General features: G+C 38.6%; 1 protein-coding gene across 4 annotated transcripts in view; it reads right to left on the bottom strand.

Moving 5' to 3' along the window:
• The window catches only part of LOC121737464 (dystroglycan), a 114,348-nt gene that overhangs the window by 59,938 nt on the left and 37,795 nt on the right, over positions 1-16,615 (bottom strand). For all 4 annotated transcript variants that reach the window (XR_006037138.1, XM_042129141.1, XM_042129143.1 and 1 more), the window contains exon 2: positions 10,965-11,011. The gene's annotated coding sequence lies outside the window, so the exon portion shown is untranslated. The remainder of the gene's footprint in view (positions 1-10,964; positions 11,012-16,615) is intronic.

The raw sequence follows: 16,615 nt of genomic DNA, 5'->3' as shown, positions 1-16,615 counted from the left end.
ACGATCTAAGTTCTGAGCGTCCTACAAAATTTCTCACAAACAAATCCTTTCCATTTCACAGGACCTTATGCCGGTGACATAAAGACGATTTTTTACAAGTTCAGGGTTTTTGAACGAAACGTAGTGCGTGTTTCACGCCTTAAAGTCAATTTCCTTTTGTATAAGACTTTCGTGGTTTGCGCCTGTTTCAGACTTAGACACATAAACTACTTTAGCTCTTAGAGGTTCAAACTAGGTTAACTACATGAAGCACATAACACGCTTTAGTACTATACAGGGCCAGGAGAAAAGTTATGTGGGAAGTTTAATGTTCCTATGTATATTTCCTTGGCACACGCTGGAGCCTAAACGGTTTGTTGAGCCTGACTACTAACTAATATCATTAGCACCTACATGTCTTAGTTCTTACATCAAAAGTAGTTTTTTTTTCATTCAAGAAATTCTGTAACGCAAAAACTTAACACCCCCGCTGGAATGCCGCGGCATGGTGTTTGCGTGTGTGTGACTCGATGTATGCGAATTATAATTGCTTATGTTGATACAAAATACTATACAAAAGGTTTACCGCGGCAGTCACCGAGTGCCACACGTATTTTTTCGGATATTAAGTACATAGGTCCCGTAGTAGGTAGGTACAGTAGGTAGGTCCCGATTTTTTCATCAAAATCAAATGTCCCGCGCGGGACATGCTCAGTCCCGCTTTTCGGGGATAACTCGAACGTGCTGAGAAAGAAAGGTGCGTAATGATATCTTCATTGATAAGAGGTGATAAGAGTGTGGGAGGAAGAGGGGTGGATTTTCTTTGGCTACTTTAGCTATCTAATGTATTTTAACGCAAATGAAAAGATAAAAATTAAAAAACTTTTGATATTATACCTTTTTTTACTTTCTCCCGCTTTTGACTGAAGAATCCCGCCTTTTCACTCAAAAAGTTCCAAAGTCCCGACTTGGCACAAAAAAAATCTGGCAACGCTGATAGGTACCTACTTAATCAAATATTAGGAACAGTTTGTTTTTATTAATAACTATGAATAACTCAAGAACTCAAGTGCAACAAAATAACACAAATTTAAGTTACTTAATGTAAAATACAGTTAAATATTAAATTTATAGTTGGCAACATTCCGTACGAGAATTATAGTTGATTTATTATAAAAGACCTCATTCATATTATAATTCGTACACAAAGTTTCATTTCATTTATAACGTCGTTCATTTTGTGCTGACGCGGACAGTACAAAGATTTCATGAATTATGAAAATATGTCACCATAATTTCTCAGAACCACCCGCCATTATTAAAATTGATGAAAACTTTAATGGATAACGAGATTGAATAGAAAAATTCTTTAACAATAATTATCCTTAGTACTTACATAAATCATCATCATCACCGATAATTTTACTACAGCCAATTTAGTATTATTTTATTAGGCGTTTCCACGTTGGCTCATCATGACCATATAGTTATTCCATAATATGTAGAGGCTGTAGAGCAGGGGTCACCAAATGGCGGACCGCGGTCCGCATCCGGACCGCCGACCTATTGTGTGCGGACCAAGCATGTTCGAAGATGATCTTCGTTCATCTTAGGACTTGAACATCTGTCAATATCATATAGCTTGCACCAATATTTTACTACAAACTTCAGAGAGATAATTAGTTATAAAAAGACGGTTACTTTTCTCATTGATATCTAAAAAATACTTTTGTAACTTCCGTAATTAAGTAGGTTAGGTACCTACTTAATTGTTTATTTTTTTTTCATATAAGATGTGTGGACCGCGAAGGTCATTTCATGTCTTAAAACGGACCCCGAGCGAAACTAATTGGTGACCCCTGCTATAGAGAGTAGAGACTAGAGAGGCATCGACTGTAAAATGGAGAATAGAAATAAAAATCACTTTTAATGGCATCTTTATATTGATGATCTCACTCTCTGAGTCTTGCTTTCATTGCCAAGCGAGCTGGGAACCACAGCCGTAAGGCAGAACAAAATCGCCGTTAGGTAGAGCGAAAATTTGTCATTTTCATTTGTAAAAATCTTCAAAACTTCTCTTTTTTTAGTGTTCAAGTATCTCTCGGTTTTTATTTATTGCTAGCGATTTAATTTATCGCAATTTAAGGATCGTCTCGAGTATAATTGGATGACAATTAAAGAGACGAGTGGACGAAGCGGGTAAGTAACAATTTCAAAACTGTCGTTTTTGCATAAAATATAGAGGCTTTGGGGCTGGGAAAATGATTAAAAAAAAAAGTGGATTATAATATGTACAGTACATTAGCCAGATAATGAAGTTGGTAACTTACAATGTTTGTTCTTATTAGGGAAAAATGAGTTTTGCTTGAATTGCTCTTCTGTTGGAAAATATTAGTTACCCGTTTCTTCCACTCATGTCTTCTATTTTGTCGGCCTCGCCGGGCCGTGCTCTCAAATATCCAATTTATTCCGACCGCCTTGGCTTTACAATTTTTTGCTGGATGCCTTCTGTAATCTGTTTATCAATTGCCATTTGCCACCAAATAACGTGAATTACACAAGATTTTCACATTTAAATCCCTATTTCTTGGTGATTTATATTATTTTAGGCATTATTGGTAACTGGTAGAACACAAGCAATAGTATGAACGATGTAGTATTTAAATAGCGGTGCAGTCGCGCTGTCATTGACATACATTTGCTTGTGATCTCGCGTTGTCGCGGCTAAACCGCGCGTTCGGCATATAAATCCATATGCATATCCAGCCTTACCTCAAAAGTTATCCTACAACCTACGAATAATAAAAACTGAGGAAGAGTACCTAACTGTGTCAAAAAATTCGTCCAAGAGGCTACAAATTGTGTACCGAATACTTGCATGTATTCGGTACACAATTTTGTACGGTACAAATTATAGAAGTGACAATTATTAATGTCAACGGCTTTATTTCGTGAGTGTTAGTGTGTCATTGCTATTGCCATATTTTAGTGTGCGAAAAGGAACCAATTTCAAAATGTTTGAATTATAGGAGTTACGATTCCTTAGTTTTTATTATTCGTAGTCCTACAACAAAGAAAGAGAGACGACGTGAATAAAAATGTCAATGAGATAAATCGACTTCGCTTCATTGCTCGCTCATTCGCCGTGACCACGGCAGCGAGCGAGCGAGATTTTTGCACCGATTACACAAAACGACTTCCTAATGGAGCGATTTACTTCCGTGATTAGCTCCCCGTTATTAAAATCACAATTAATATTCTATGCTCTCTTTCCTCTCGATTTTCTCACGGAATAATTTTTCTAGACTCCTACTTACGGCCGCACTCAGAGAAAAATGAATGAAGAGTTTGACAGATGAGTATTGTATGGGGGCTAACGTCAAAATCTGCATTTAATAACAATCAAGCTTACTTGCTATTATTCATCTCTAATCTCTCTCTCTAAATGTGACAGTTATAATTTGGTTCTTGGGTAAAGAAGTCAGCTAATGTTATTACTTATTAGTTATTTGTATTTTTTGCTTGTATTTATATATTATTCTCGTAACATGAATTTGCGAAACAACCTAAACATTCAAGTTTATTAGCACAAGACACAGCTCACAACTTCACTTGTGAAGCCTTGTGAACTTCATTAAGTTACAAATCATTTGCACATAGAACGTTTAACTCTAAACACTGGTACAATATCTTGTAAAAACACTTCAAAGGATTAACATTTGAAGCATCGACAAATTAGGACAAACAGAAACCTAAATCCTTGATAACGGAGCTGTAAACAAGAGGATATTTAAATAAAATAATGAAACAATAGAGGAATGATTTAAGTGGTATTCTTTGTTGGGTTTTGGGACGGGCGTTAAAAGCTTTGTTCATTGTGTTCTAACAAAGTAAAGAGTATTTTTATGTCGAAATTATTTTTAAATAGCTGAATGCGCCTAAAATTTTGTCGACAATTAATTTTTAAAGCTTATTTAATGAGATCATTGCTCCTAAGTCCTAAGTTCTATACTTTTATACGGAGGCGTTTGTGAGCACCAATCATAAGTACGTAGATTTATCTTATCTATATATATAAAAATGGATTTTCAATTGTGTTAGTAACGCTAAAACTCGAAAACGGCTGAACGGATTGGGCTGATTTAAGTCTTAAAATATTCGTAGAAGTCCAGGAAAGGTTTTAAAATGACACGAAGTTCACCGGGACAGCTAGTATTTTATAGACTTAAACGTAGGTACACGAAGTATACGTGACACATACACACGTTAGTCTGCAGTAGACTAAGTTTTGTAGAAAAGTTAACTTAATTTTTTTCCATTGTGAATGCAAATTAAATTACACTTTGAAACGCCACCTGATGCCTATTTCCGGCATGAGGCTTGCCATTTTTTGCAAGTAATGAATACCTTGACATATCTTATGCAAACACAAGTATCGGACTTCCATGTAACCTTACAAGTTCCCCGAAGTCTTCCGAAGTTTGCCGAGCCTCGCCGAAGTTTCGCGACGCCTCAAAAGGTCTATTTCTGTGATCATTATGCGCGGCCACGTGCGCCCACGGACGCGCTTCCGTCCGCACCTAGGGTTGCCAACTCTTTTTTTTTATAAAAGAAGGGGGCAAACGGTTCACCTGATGGAAAGTAACTACCGTCGCCCATGGGCACTCGAGACATTAGAAGATCTGCAGGTGCGTTGCTGGCCTTTTAGGAGGGAATACGCTCTCTTCTTAAAGGTTAAACCTTATAGGACATTTGTATAGAAAAAGCAGGAGACTCTGGTGCTGCAGCTGAGGACTTTAAATCTCAACTCTTGAGTATATCAATAGGTTTGACATCGCGTACAAATAAGGGCTCTCGATCATTTGAGACACTATAGTCTTAAGAATGTGTATCTTAAGACAGATGATTGCCATACCTACAAAACACATGAAGATGCAGACACACAAAAACACATTAGTTATTTAGATTATGTAAGTATGTATGTTGTGTCTGAAGTAAGTTTATCTGTTGAATAAAAAATTAATAACATAGGACTTTCATATCAAAATAACAGATACTAAGCTCTGCAAAAGCCGGAATCCCCTTAAATTTAAACTTCAAGGAAGTCGAAATTTAAAATTATGCCGAATACGCCATCAAAAAGTCCGACCATGTCCTTTATTCCGAGTTCAGACGCCTGACAAGTGACAACCCTGTTCGCACCCATGTATCGGTATTATAAACGGACCTAAACGGTATTATTATTAATGGCTACAGTCCTAAATATATTATTATTAATAGCGAGTAATGAGTACCATGAATCAAAGGTGCTAATCGTCTACGATTAAGACAAGGTGTAGAAAGAACTAAAGATGAAACTAATGATGAAAAATATTATTGAGTTCAGTTTTGACATTTATAAATTCGTGCTTAGGTATAATATAAATGCGAATGTATAAAACTGTTGAACTGAATTTGAATGGGTATGGAAATGCTATGAATCCCGAAAAAGGACACAGATAATATTGTGTTATACTTTTTATTTCGGAAATTGTACATATTACAAACTTGAACTAAGTGTCAGGAAATGTGAAACACGATAGTACAGTAAATAAGTACCTATATTATATTTATTTTGTCGCCATCAAAGCTCTAGCAATAACTATTGACCTTAACAAAAATATTTCTATACTTATAATGAGGATATATTTATTATTATTTCCTTTTTGTCACCAAAATGTATTTCCGCATCGTATAGTCGAACTATTTCTGTTCTATCCCGTTTTAGTTTTATTGTAACAAATTGGACCATGTTGCTGAAACTTTCGGCCGATGATTAAAAGCTCCCTAGCCCTTTGTACAAAAAGACTGGACCGATGTATTCGGCTGACCTACATGTATTTGGAAATTGGAAAGTTCTAGGAACTTCGTTTAAAAGTTCGTGGAAACCGTAATCGTAGTTTGCATTTTGTTTCGTGTTCCGTGAAAAATGCCTCTTTTTTTATCTTCTTACTGAAATAACCATTAGTGTTTTCGGCATCTAGAACTGCCCCGGGGCAGGGCAGGCATAGCAGGCTGAATAGATACGGAAATAGCCAAACAAAACCGATGATCCACGAAGCACTTGGACTTAGTACTAGTGTTTACGTAGTCTAGGTAACAATTATTTAAACTTCGGCTATTTTCGTATCCATTCGGCCCGCCCTGCCCCGGGGCAGTTCTAGATGCCGAAAACGCCTCATCGTCAGGACTGTACTAATTAGTAATTTGAATATGACTAGCAAGCTGTGAACAAATTTTAATCTAGCCCAGAATCCAGTAGCTGGCACCAGCTTTCTTATTATCTACGGGGCAAAAATGGTCGCTTTGGAGAATTTTATTATGATACATATTATGATTCATTTTTCAAAAAATCGCAAAATGGTCACTCTGCTTGCAATTCATAATATTTTGTCTAGTACTTCGCACAATTCGTACTGACATTCGTCAGTTTGACAGTTTTGACAAATCATTTTCTGAATTGATTTGAGAGGAATTGCAAAATAGCATGAGGTTACAGAATTATTTAAGTATAGACAATTTACAAAATTTTTCAATCATAGCAATCTTGTATTCATAAAATTTTTACGGATGAAAAAGTATTTTCGTTTATCATTATCATTTTTTGGTTTAGTTTCCAATTCATAAATAGTGAACCAACGCATATAATAATAAATAATTAGATTAAAGCAGAGTTAAAGACTCTAGCTCTTAGCGAGTTGCTTAAAGTTCGTTGTAAGTTAGTCATAAGAGGCTTTGGATACTCATCTTTTAATCCCGTTGCAAAGGCAAGTTAACGGTAAGTTTCAATATTTACCTCAAAAACTTTGGTCAAATTTCAAAGAAATGAATGAATGGTTGAATCATGTTTAATAAGAACTTTTTATGATTTTCTCATATTTTCAAAAAACACTATTGATATTTAATTTTTACTTGAAAATTACTTATTTATTTGGGTTTTTCCAAAGACGAAAAACAATGAGAGGAAGATTATTATTTTTAAGCATCGCGAATTTGCCAAGACCAAATAGTCTGTTATTATGTGAATCCCAACGTTGTACCATTATAAATAAACCAATGGTTGCCACCAGGATTGCAAAGTTGTAAATAGCATAGGTCCTGTACTGCATACAATGGTCGATCTTTGGCGATCATAGACGAACAAAACTCTAAATCACGAGGCGATTCACAAAAATTCATATTATTTTGCCCACTGCTGGACAAAGGCCTTCCCCAAAGTCTTCTACTCCTCTCGATCCAACGCAGCCCTAGTCCAGTCTAGCTAGCTAGCTCGTATTTGTCTAGCTGTAGGTCATCGCGCCAACACATGCAATACAAAAATACTATCCCACTGTATATTTTCGTACAAGAAACGCGACCTCACCTACAATACCTGACCCACATATTGGGCCGACTTTTCATGTGTACGGATGCGAAAAATTCTGCTCGGTGCTCACATATGCGTAATTTGTAACAACGACAACCCTATATTTCAACGTCGCGTTCGTGAAAAAATTGACCTCTTCATCTCTGTTGAGACTTGAGATACAGAATAGTTAAGATTATATTTTTCATCGTTCGTCAAGTCCGCCAATAAGGAGGATTAGTGGGCCCCGTGCCTAGAGAGTCCCATCTCATATACCTCAGCCAATGTGCACCATCCGCCGGGGGCGCGTAAAAATAAAATTGGCCCATGTATAAAAAAAGAGAGAGGAACTCGGAAGGAAATCCTTTGGACTCTCTTTTTGATAGAAAATGATTCGGTGCGGTTACATTAAATATACAAAATCCGGATACAAAATCCACGGATTCAACATATAAAATATGGTCGTACCTACTTATAATTTTCCGTGGATCGGCAAAACACGTTTCCTTCTTTTTTTCAGAGTCAGTTAACAGTATTGCAGTAAACTGGACAAAGTGGACAATTCGCAAGTGTTGAACCCCGTCAGCGTTTCCCGCCGTGATTTACGGGGCACTGGACCCATAACGTAAAGTGCTCTAGGGTTGACAAAACAAAGCTTATAAACATGTGTTTAGAGGTTGAGGCAAGATGATCCTTCTTCTTATAAAAGGAGTAACTACATAGACAATAGTCCAATAGAAGGATTTATAGAATGCTTTAAATTTTAAACAATTAAAATGCCTGAACTAGACGTTAGATTTTTTAAGCCGACTGCAGTAAAGCTTAGCTAACATGGCTAACGTCTCAGTCGTGTAAAAAAGTCCTTCCTTTTGGAAGAGTCATAGTCAAAATTATACTACATAGTGTACTGTATAGTAATATATCCATACTTCCATACTAATATTATAAATGCGAAAGTGTGTCTGTCTGTGTATCTGTCTGTCTGTCTGTTACCACTTTAAATTTGGTATGGATACACTTTGAGCCCGGGAAAGGACATACGATAGTTTTTATCCCGAAAAAATGTACAGTTCCCGCGGGAAAAACAAGTTTTGGCGCAACGGAGTTGCGGGCGTCATCTAGTAATATTATAAATACGAAAGTGTGTCTGACTGTTACCTCTTCTGTCTTCAAGACCAAACGACCGAATCGATTTTGCTGAAATTTGGTATGAAGATACTTTGAGTCCCGAGAAAGGACAAATAATACTTTTTATTCCGGAAAAATGTACGGTTCCCGCGCGATAAACGAATTTTGGCGCAACGGAGTTGCGGGCGTCATCTAGTACTTAGTATACTATATGAACAATTTTTACACAAATTAGGTCCAGAAAAGGTCAGAACATAAGAAAATCGTTCTTATCCACAGTCATTTTCGAAGTTACTTTTTTTCATATTTTCAGTCGCCAACCCTAACCGTGTCGGATGCATTCGTCGAATTCGAATTTCGAATACACACGCTTCAAGTGGGGAATACAAATTTACGAGCGCACATTACCATACAACGCGCGCGGTCACGGCCTTTGTGTGAACCTAAAATGGACTTGAATTGAATTATGATTTTTTTTAATTATGGAGCAAACGTGTCACCTGATGGAAAGCAACTACCGTCGTCGACACTCGAATTTCGAATGCACACGCTTCAAGTGGGGAATACAAATTTACGAGCGCACATTACCTAAGTTACGCAACTTGTTATTGACTTTTTTAGCCAATTTGGGTTAAACTGATTTTTTTAATGAAATAAGGGGGCAAACGAGCAAACGGGTCACCTGATGGAAAGCAACTTCCTTCGCCCATGGACACTCGCAGCATCAGAAGAGCTGCAAGTGCGTTGCCGGCCTTTTAAGACGGAATAGGTTACCCTATTCCCTCTTAAAAGGCCGGGAGGTAGGGGAGGGTAGGAAAGGGAAGGGAAGGGAATAGGGTAGGGGTTAGGGGATTGGGCCTCCGGTAAACTCACTCACTCGGCGAAACACAGCGCAAGCGCTGTTTCACGCCGGTTTTCTGTGAGAACGTGGTATTTATCCGGTCGAGCCGGCTCATTCGTGCCGAAGCATGACTCTCCCACGTATAAAATTCTGATTAGCGCCATATACTTAAAAGTCTGTGATATTCGCCGATGGAAACAGCTATTTATTTATTATTGCACTATTAGATTATTAACAGACGGCGGATCAACGTAATTCGATCGGGTTATATTATCATGTCCATTTGACAGATAAACAAATAAAATAACAGATAAACAAATTTCTCTGATAGTACTTTGGCAAGAGTTCAATCCCATTCTTTATAATTTCCTAAAACCCAGACGATTCTGAAATCTGTACGATCTCTAGCTTGATCAGGAGCCCATTACACGTCCGTCTCACGTGTAGTGTAAATCCGCCCCTGTCAGTTGCCCACTAAGTCCGCCCCTGGTGGTGCCCGCCCCGTCTAGACAGCTAAGCCCGCTGCGATGCTGCTCTGCATCCGATATCAAGTTGACAACTATGCAAAGCCTTCACGCCTGCTTTGTTTTGACTTCTGTTGTAAGTTCACAGAGTCCTTGTTAATAGTTACAGACTTCATTAAACTAATTAAACTGTAAAAAAAATATAATGAAGAGGAAATCGAATAAAATATGGTGCACTGTAAAAACGACATTGTTAACAAAGAGAAAAATTTACTTATCATTAAGTTAAAGTTAAGTTAACTGTACCCAAATGCAACATACAAAGAGTACCGGGTTAGCTAAAATAGGAGTCGGGGAAAGCTAGAAGGATTCTATATTTCACATTTAGGACATCTTTTTTTTCCACTCTATCTTCTTTTCATTTTTCACTCTACGTTTACGCATATATCGTAAAAGATGTAGGGTAAGCTATATAAATCATAATTAATCTTTTTTCAAAAAACAAAAAGATCTCTTAAATGCCACTTGTTTGCCGAAATTATAGACTCTTAAAATAAAAAAATAAATGAAAAGAAACCTACTGTAGTCACATTATTAATTAGCTTTTGCTCTAGTTGTAAGAGGTTCATAATTTAAGAGACGAAAATATTATTTTATCATGATAAATACGTTCACAAACATTTTGAGACTTTCATTGTAAACAAAATGTTACCGTAAATTCAAAGGCTCTTCCAGCAAACACAAGTTTTTAGCAAAAAACATTTTTAAACAGCAAAATCCCCATTAAACATTTTCGAGACCGAAAAAGCTACTTTTACAGAACTCCATCACAATATTAAAGCAAAAAAACAGAACTCTCGGAAAGATAAATAATTATGTTCTGGAAAATTAAAAAACTCATCTGGATATAGTTGTTTTAAACGACAAAAATTTGCAAATGATAACATGGATTTATTTACAAGGCTTTGGCAAGTTTGATTTTTATAAGGTTATAGGCATTATCAGTTTCGGTACATTAAATAAATAAAAGTTTCGGTAGAATTAACCTTAACGAATAGGTAGGATTAAACCTGGATGTTTGTACTTGCAAATAAACATTATTATTATTATTAATTTCTATTTTCTACAATGAAGGAATAGTTAAGTAATATATATGTCTGTGACTTACTTGTGATTTAAGATGTCGCACTGGACGACTTCAGAGGAACTATGGACCTGAAACAAAAATACAACGTTATAAATACATCGATCAGTCTGTAACTTCTGTAAAATTAATCGGATAACGTCAGCTTAATAACATACAATATTATTCAAAATCGGTTCATCCGTTTTATAGGAGCGCGATAATTTGGGGAGTAAGCATATAAAATTTTATTAAGTATTTCTAGAACTTACAGATCTTTAAACTACATGTACCAGTTGGAACCTAAATCATAAACGTCATAATATTTGCTTATTGGTAGCCGGTAGGTAAAATATATAATGATTAATGTATAATGATTGTCATTCCAAGTGTTTCAAAAAGAAAAGAGTTTGCAAGCTTTGGCACAGTTTCAGTGAGTGATCCTTATGTCCTACCTCATAAAGCTCAAAAGGCGGAATATAAAATTGTGAGTTGTGACATAAGTTTGGTCACGCGAATTCGCCATCATCGAGTATTTTATATTAGGTTGTAAACAAAATGGGTTTTTTTTTTTTTTTTTTTTTTTTTATTATAAAATTGGGGCCGTCTATAGACTGTTCGTCCATATCCTTTTTTTGTTATTTTATTATTTAGATTTTTCGCACCAAGGATAATTGAAATAATATTATGAATTTTAATTAATTGTGGTCCATCACGCCATGGACACTTTTTTTTTTTTTTTTTTTTTTTTATATACAGGGTGTAACAAAAATAAGTGATAATACTTTAGGGTGTGTACCTGTTCCTTGTAGAGAGTTCACTGTGAAAGTAGCAGCGCTGAAAGACCAAAATTTTTTTTCACTTTTGTATGGGGAAACTCATGACGCTCGGGCCCTTGCCCATACAAAAGTGAAAAAATTTTTTTGTTTTTCAGAGCTGCTACTTTCACAGTGAACTCTCTACAAGGAACACGTACACACCCTAAAGTATTATCACTTATTTTTGTTACACACTGTATATATATATATATATATATGTGTATATGTATATTTAATAGAATAGAGTATAATATGTTATACATATAATAAATAAATATATACATTTATTGTTTTATAAATTGCATAATAATAATATTAATGTTTTGAACGGTGAGGTCCCAGTCGGTGTGGCGGCCAGTAGATCCGACATTTTCCGATTTCCTTAGATTTTATGCTGCTCCACCCTTTGCCTTTAGATGTTGTGACATTGGCTTGGTGGAGAGGGGTCACTCAAGCTGGGTGGAGTTTCTAGGTTGTTAAAAAGACATCGTTCTGTGTCGAATCTACCCGCCATGTGGCTTAGGACTTTATCGTTCCTGTCTTTTATAGCCATTTTTATATTATAATCTCTTATGTGTTCGGTTGACACCTCCGTGGCTCTTTTTATGAAGCTTGCCACAGCGTCTCCATCAGTGTCAGTGTAATAGACACAGGTGTTAGTGTGCCGGGATATGGCTACAACTGCATGAGGAACGCTGTCATGGATTGCCAGCTTTCGGGACTTGGTCTGTATGATGATCACCGAGGGACTCGTTAATCCCTGAGCTTCATGGATTGTGAGGACGCGAGAGTCCGTTCCCGATCCATAGCCTGTATTAGTGAGGGCTGCTTTCTCCTCTTGTGTGTGGACAAGATACAGGGTATTTAGATTGGTTTTAGGTATTCTCGCTCCTGAATACTTCATTAGCTTTAGGGACCGCACTATTTCCTTCGATGAATAGATGTTATTATAGACCATGCTTAAGGCGTATGCCACATCCATAGGGCTCCTGTGTGTGCAAGACAACTCCTGGGTGATGCTGGTTACCAGGTTTGGACGAGTGTAATTAAGTTTAAAGAGGTTTTCACGCTCTATAAACGGGAGTTGGTTAATATCTCCAATGAGGATAACATCGTTGGCGCCTGTTAACTGATTCGCCATGACGATTGAGCCGAAATGGTTCATGAGGGCCTCGTCAACTATCAACCTTTTGTAGGTTTCTTTTGTCCCATTTACCAGCAAAGAGGCCATGGTACGAACTTTATCTTTAACTTTGTTGCCAGTTCGTAGCGATAGCCTTTGCTTTAGATCCTCGGCTGCTTCGATTGTCGTTGTTATTATAACGTCTGTTTCCTCATTGAAGTTATTAATGATCCAAGTTGTCTTCCCACATCCAGGAACCCCATTGACCCACGAGTAGTTGATAGGTTTCGCGAATATATCCCAGTCCATGCTGGATTCGGGGTCCCCAGATAGGACTTCTGCCATTTCTAGTATCCTGTCTTCCAGCATTATTCTGGTACATTCCGCTATTACCACTATTGGATCCTCAGATTTTGTGATAAATTTGAGAGTTCCCGTGCGTTTTGTCTCATCCTCGTCCAGAACCACGAATCCGCAGTCGGCACTTAACGCCGCCATATACTGCCCTGTCATCGCCCCGGCAATTATTGTGGAGGTGACATTGTCGTATATGGCAGCTTTTGCATCCTCGAGTCTCACTTCTAACAGCTTTTGATTTTTCCGCTGATAGGCCTGCATGATCTTATTGCAGGTCAAGAGCTTTATGGTCTTATTTGCTCTTATTATCGCCTGGAACTCGAGGAAGGCATTTATTATATGATCTTCGGGGCTCTGGGCCAGTCTGAGTTTTGGCGGGAGCACTTGCCCGAGATCGGCCCTATATCTTTTGTTTTTATTTGCCGGTGTTTGTGTAGATGGTTCCCTCAAAAAAGCCTCCATTGCTAAAGCCTGCCGATTTGTTTGTGACGAAGCCTTGATCCGAGAAAGGGTGTTTTTATCCTCGATCATTCTTTCACGATGAAGTACTTTTTTGATGGAGCCCACAAACGCTTTTAATTTGGCCGTTGAGTTTAGAGACTTCTTAATTTCATTTTTATTTCTCTCTTTCTCATCCTCTTTTTTGGTCTCCCGTGATGCTTGGAGTCGTTCACTTGCGGAGGATGAGTTCGCCTTATTGCTGGGTTGGGACGTTGCTGGCTGATCATCACGATTCTTTTTGAGGAAGCTTAGGTCATCCCCTCTGTTCTCGTAGACGATTATCTCATGATGTTCTGAGGCTTTTACTATTCCATAGTAATTTGCAGCCCTGCCTTTGTCCTGTCCCAGTGACATGGCGTCTACGCTGATTATGCGTGGGGTGATACTGTGTCTTATCCCCATTGCTCCCAACTCCTTCAAAGACGAACATGCCCGTTCAAAGGCTGTTTGCGCATCCCATTCGAATACTATTATCGTTTTGGTGTCTGATTTCAGTATTCTGCATGGTTGGCCAGCGAAGGTAGTTGTTGGGAGAGCTAAATATTTGCTCATTTTCATGTTCGTCTTTGATGTACTTCCGTTTAGGATTGCTGCTAGTCCCGGTGAGATGTTGACGTGGTTGGGAGTGCTAAGACGGCTGTATGTTATACCCAATGTTTCGGTTGGATTAGACATAAAGAGAGGGATCGGCCTTAGTTTAATTTTCGGTTCCCCGTTTTGTCCGCGGGCTAGTAATTGTTGGGTTTGCTCTAGGGTCGGCTGTGTTACAATTTCGGTTGAAACTGCCCGTTGTATTTCTGTGTGTGCCTGTGATTGTGTTGGCGCATGTATTTCTCCTGGCCTGTGGGTTGATGTGAAGTGTGTCTGTGTGGACGTTGGGGTTTGTGATCGTGTGCGTTGTGTTTGATTTCGTGTGTGTTGTGTTGATGTGTTTGTTATTACTCGCCTTGGTGTATAGTTTAATTTGTTGTGGCCTGTGTATAACGTTGAGCCATTTGCTGTGGCTGCACTGGAGACAACTTTGCTAATGAATACCATCAACGGTTCTCTGGTGGCTTTTTCCTCCATGATGGTAGGGAGGGTTGCCTGACTTAGCTCCATTTCCAGTTGTATTTCTAAGTCAGACCTGTTACTACCAAACCTTGGGCATTCAATGAGCAGGTGGAATATTGTCTCGTCCTTTACGGGGTCACAAATGCAGGAGGGGCTGTCTTTAAGGTGGAAACGATACAAGTATGCTGCGAATCCTCCATGACCGGTCATGGCTTGCACGTGTGTAGGCGTTATTGTAACGTGTCTTAGTATTTCCCACGCCTTTTTAACAGTGGGGAAAAAAACTTTTGTGACCGATCCGGTTGAGGAGGATTGGTATCTTTCCTGCCACTTAACTGTTGTCCCCTCCCTTATTTTTCTCCGTATATAGGACATTGGCACTCTGTTGTAATCTGAGGCCGTGTTTATGGTAAGTGCAGCCTTTTTTGCCAGTTCATCCGCTCTTTCGTTTCCTGGAGTACCCGCGTGCGCTTTTAGCCAGAATAGCCGCACTTTTCTGCCTTCCTCTGTTATAGCTCTTAGGTCTTTCTTCATTTCGATCGCAAGTGGGTGAGTCACCAAAGGATTTCTCAGCATGTTTAGTGACGATCTGGAGTCACTCATGATGTTAATTAAGCTTTCCTTTGATGTCCTTGCCAATTGGATCGCTCTATAGAGTGCATAGATCTCAGATTGGAAGACTGTATTGTGCGGTTCTAGGTGGAAAGTGGAGTGTCTGGTTTCCCGGCCGTTATTCCACCACGTTAGAGCAGCTCCGGTTTTCCCCTCTATTTTACTTCCATCCGTGTATATTTGGGGGCCGGTTATTTGGTGTTCCTCGGTGGGGCTTACGTCTTCCAGGCATTCGTACTCAGTTATGATGAGTTGCGATGGATGTGGGTTTTGAAGTGGTCCCACTTTAGCTTCCACTTTCCTGTTTGGTGGTAGGTATTCTTGTGAGTACCCTTTTTTTATTTTAAATAGGGTTGCCGCTTCCTGGATTCTCAGGTCTAGGGGCAGCAGGCCGGATAAGATTAGTGCCGAGGTCAGAGATACCGTACGGTACGACTTACAGATTTTTTGGGCGAAACCTCTTTGCAGTGCATTCAGTTGTTTTTTTATATACAACTTTTCTACCGCAGGGGCCCACGCACATGCTGCGTAAAGCACGATTGGTTCGACCACTGACACATATATGGTTCTGATTATCTCCTTGTTTAAACCCCAGTTTATCCTCGCTGCACACGCCAGCTGTTTGTATATGTCAGCTGCTTTCCTGCAGGTTTTGGATACGTGCGCAGCGAAGGTCATTTTGTTGTCTATAGTTAGGCCCAATAGCTTGATCTCATTTACTAATTGGATTCTAACGTCAGCCATGTGAATGTTGGGGGTGTCATATTTTCGTTTATTTGTTATTAACATCGCGTTGGTCTTTTGCGGTGCAAAACGAAGTTTGTTTTCCAGCCCCCATTCCGAAACAATTGCCAAGATGTTATTAGCTATTTGTTCAATGGTTTGACTGTTATCACCTGAGATAACCAGCACCACATCATCCGCAAAGGCCTGTACATGTATGCCCATTCTTGCAAGAGTTTGCAGCAGCGAGTCGAGTATGAGGTTCCAGAACGTCGGGCCTGCTATTGAACCTTGTACACAGCCTTTCGTTGTCCCTCTCTCGCTCGTTGCTCCAGCATAATTCACTCTGATCTTTCTGTTTTGAAGGTACGACCTAATAAGGCCGTAGATGTTTTTAGGGCAACCCTTTTTTATTAGTTGAACATTTAGAGCTGGCCACCACGCATTATCGAAGGCACCCTCTATGTCCAGTGAAATCATCAGCACTATCTTTTTAGCTTTTACTTCTG

This window comes from Aricia agestis, chromosome 20 (assembly GCF_905147365.1).
Source record: "Aricia agestis chromosome 20, ilAriAges1.1, whole genome shotgun sequence".
Taxonomy (NCBI): domain Eukaryota; kingdom Metazoa; phylum Arthropoda; class Insecta; order Lepidoptera; family Lycaenidae; genus Aricia; species Aricia agestis.
This window is presented reverse-complemented; position numbering and strand designations above follow the sequence as displayed.